Source organism: Dipodomys spectabilis, unplaced genomic scaffold (assembly GCF_019054845.1).
Source record: "Dipodomys spectabilis isolate Male_0828 unplaced genomic scaffold, ASM1905484v1 ptg000017l, whole genome shotgun sequence".
Taxonomy (NCBI): domain Eukaryota; kingdom Metazoa; phylum Chordata; class Mammalia; order Rodentia; family Heteromyidae; genus Dipodomys; species Dipodomys spectabilis.
The window spans coordinates 880379-884060 of record NW_024870694.1 but is presented as its reverse complement, the minus strand read 5'-3'; the positions used below and the strand labels follow the sequence as shown (position 1 = coordinate 884060).

The following is a 3682-nucleotide window of genomic DNA, read 5'->3' as shown; positions in this document are numbered from 1 at the left end:
TCTTAATGAAAATCTTTTTTTTTGTATATGTGCACTTTTTCTCAGAAAAGTACTTTTTAAAATGTAACTTGCGGGTGTGGTGACAAATGGAGTCAAAGGCCAGATTAGGCAAAAGTTATCAAGGCCTGCCTCAAAAACAAGCTGGATGTGGTGTCATGTCTCATAGTGTGAGACCAGTCGAGGCAGAATAATGCAAGATCTTAACTAAAAACAGACTAACTAACAGCAAATGAACTGGAAAGCACCATTCTAATGATAGAGCACTAATCTAGCAAGCATCAGGTTCTGAGTTTAATCCCCAAACCACCACAAAAAAAAGATATTACTCACTTATATCTAGTCAGTCATGTTTATATTTAACCTCTATAAATGAACATTCCCTTTTTTGCAGTGTTTGTCAATATCTATAGTGTAATTATCCCTACCAAGGCTAATTTCAAGTTACTAATACTGTGCTGCTGATTGTAGAATTCAGAGGAATGTGTAGGACCACATTCTTATATAGTATTCCACTGTACAAATATGGTAGATGTGAATAGCAGCATAAAGTAAAATAAGTGATCTAATTTGAGTATTTTTGTTTGGGCTTAATGTAACATTTAATTGTATATTATAATTTTTTTTTAAGATAGCATTTTTTAACAACTGACTGACAGTATCCGTAAACATTAATCCATTCTAATGAACTGCCCTCAGCCAGTTCCAGGCTACCACGACAACATTCTCTCCCCTCTTTCCATCATCTAATGCAGCAAAAGATAAGAAGCAAGGCTCTACCTTAATTGGCACATCTCCAATTCTTACTCATTATGCTGAGCTGATATTACTCAGGCAATAACCAGTCAGGAAAAGGTAGAGACAGATAAATTACCCCTTTCAGCTGCTTTTCTCCTCATGCTACTCTGAATCCTTGATTCAGATTTGCTCCTTGAATAACACTCCAGTGTTCTCCCAGTCTTCTTTTATCTGGTGTTTCCTTTAAAAGAGTTATGCACATAGTTCTACAATATTTAATAAGTGTTTCCTTATTTCATAAAGGTATTTATTGCTTATATTTTCATGGACTATGTTTTGAAGTGCGAGTTTAAGAGTTACCTTTTATTCCTAGTAAACACTGTTAGAGTATTGATGCCTTAAATTACTGTGTGAGCACCTCATAGCTTAAACTTAAGTGCATTGTATCTATTCATTATTTATAATCACTTAAAATTTTTAAGTAGTACAACCATGCTGTTAGTTACATTTGTCTTTTTTTGTACTCTAAATCATGTGACTTTAACTTAACAATGAAAAACTATAATATACATTTTCATATTTCTATTGAGAAAATGAAGTCTGTTTTGACTACTTTTAAATACATTTTTGGTAGAAGGAACACACACAATGGAGTAATTCAAGCACAGAATTTTATCATAATCAAACAAGAAATTACTACTCAGTACCTACTGCACCTATCATTTTTACTCAACAAAGAATAATAAAAATAAAAATACAAGTTTTGGATTTCTAGCATATAAATCCATTCTGAGATTACATTCCAATGCCACTTTGGTTTATATGAAAGATAATTCCTCTACAGAAGAAACAGGATGCACTGCTATGATCACACACTGATAGTTCTAGGAGGAAATCACTCAATGTTATATTAGCCAGTTTTTTAATGGTCAAAGAATTTGAAATTTCACATGCAGAGACTCCCACAAGTCACTTAGCTAGTTGAAAACAAAAGGAAATTAATTGTACAGTTAGTACTAAATCCAAAGAAATCTCAATTAATATCCACAATTCTATTTTGTGTGACAACTGCACATTTTGTAGATGAGGAAACCAAGACTAAGCATGTTTAAGAAATATGAGTGGCACTTTGTGTGTGTGTGTGTGTGTGTGTGTGTGTGTGTGTGTGTGTATCTTTAATTTGTAGCAAAGCCTTACAGACCCCTGCAAACAGTAAGTCCTCTCTTTTGCAACCCAGAAGTCATTGTTGAGTATGAGATTTTGGTACATGTAAGAAGGAATATGATTCCTACAATAGTTAGCAATGTGGGAGTTTGTTAACTCACGCAGGTTGGCTCTGAGAATGATGTAAAAATGATGTAAAAGCTAAACAAAAAGAAAGAAAGAAAAGAAATTTGATAACCTGGCCAGGAAATATTATATGTAAATAGGATGTATCTGATTTCAAAGCCTATAGTCTTTGCCACATACCACACTCTTCCAAATATAAGGTTTTATCTTGCTTTGTGACTGTGATGATCTTTTCACCACAATCTAGCACCATCTGAAAGCTCTCATTTAATCTCTTACCATAGGGCTGTGTATGTGGCTTAGTGGCAGAGTGTTTGCCTCGCAAGCTTGAAGCCCAGAGTTTGATTCCTCAGTACCACATAAGAAAAAAAAATCCCAGAAGTAGCACTGTGGCTCAAGTAATAGAGTGCTAACCTTGAGCAAAAGAAACTCAGAGACAGTGCCCAGGCTCAGAATTCAAACCCTGGGACCAGCAAAATAAATAAATAGATAAACAAACGAACAAACAAATAAACCCTTACCATTCCAAATCAGCACTTAGGAGGAAGAAACAAGTCCTGATGTCAATTTAAAAAAAATGCCCAGCAAAATCTCAAACTCTTCCATCTCCAGACTATAACAATAAAAATCTGAAGAAAAATAAAAGCAGTGAGCTAGGAATTCTTGCTGTTTTTATTACCACATATCTAAATGTATATATTTACTAATCTATAAAACACCAAGGGAGTTGGAGTAAATAGTAATCCCTCACTTACCTTATGTCATGACTGAGGTCCCTTTAACATAAAAGATCAATAAGCAAAGATGTTGTGAATTATATCTAATTGAAGTGTTATGTGGCATGAGAAATGAAGACCTGAAAGAATGAAGTCTGTGCATTTTCTATGTAATATTTTATGGAAAGTAAAGAGTGTAGACAGAGGAACAAAACTGTGTTTGGATTCTACCCTGTGATTCTGGATCTCCCATTTTCCCCCCAGACACAGAGAGGACACCTCTCACTTGAGGGTTTTATGATCTGCTTCAGGGGATAGTTATGAATCATTTCAATATTTCAAGCCTGCTTTGGAAGAGAAGGGCAGAGTAGAGGATGACAATGATCTTCCTTTTACTGCCATTTTTTTCAAATGCCAAGCAACCCTATATCAGTGAAATGTTTCCTGAACCGTACCACAGGTCAAGAGATTCAGCTTTTCCAGCGTCCAGTCTTTATCTCTGTGGTTCACTGTTGAAGATCCAGTACCTGCGACTATTTCTAAACCATAAGAACAGCTCAAGAAAAGTGTTCAGTGTCTGTAACCACTTCAGGTGAATAGGATTTTGAACACAGCAAGTGTCTTAGTGTTCTGTCTTGTGGTGCACAAAGGTAAGATGATGGGCTGTGTTACAGAAGTGTAACTTCAGAGACTGAACTGAAAGACAGCACTGAAGTAAAAGCAGCTTTCCTTACAAATGTTTGTTCATTGGATTTTGTGATCTTTTGACTGAGATTATTAAAAATATTACTGAAGAATGCTGCTAAGGTGGTATGAGATAGGCTTCCTTTCATTGAAAACAAAATAAGTACGCACAGTGATTTTTTTCTTTTATTTCTTAGCTATTTATTTTTTGATGGAAGCTTTCAAGTTGTATGACCTTTTCCTCAGCATTTTTTTTA

General features: G+C 35.0%; 1 non-coding gene across 1 annotated transcript; it reads left to right on the top strand.

Annotated features, from left to right (window-relative positions):
• The first annotated feature begins 1889 nt into the window (after positions 1 to 1889).
• Positions 1890 to 2019, top strand: LOC122100001. The gene has a single exon (XR_006146065.1). It is a non-coding gene; the product is annotated as a small nucleolar RNA SNORA40 (small nucleolar RNA).
• Positions 2020 to 3682: the final 1663 nt, after the last annotated feature.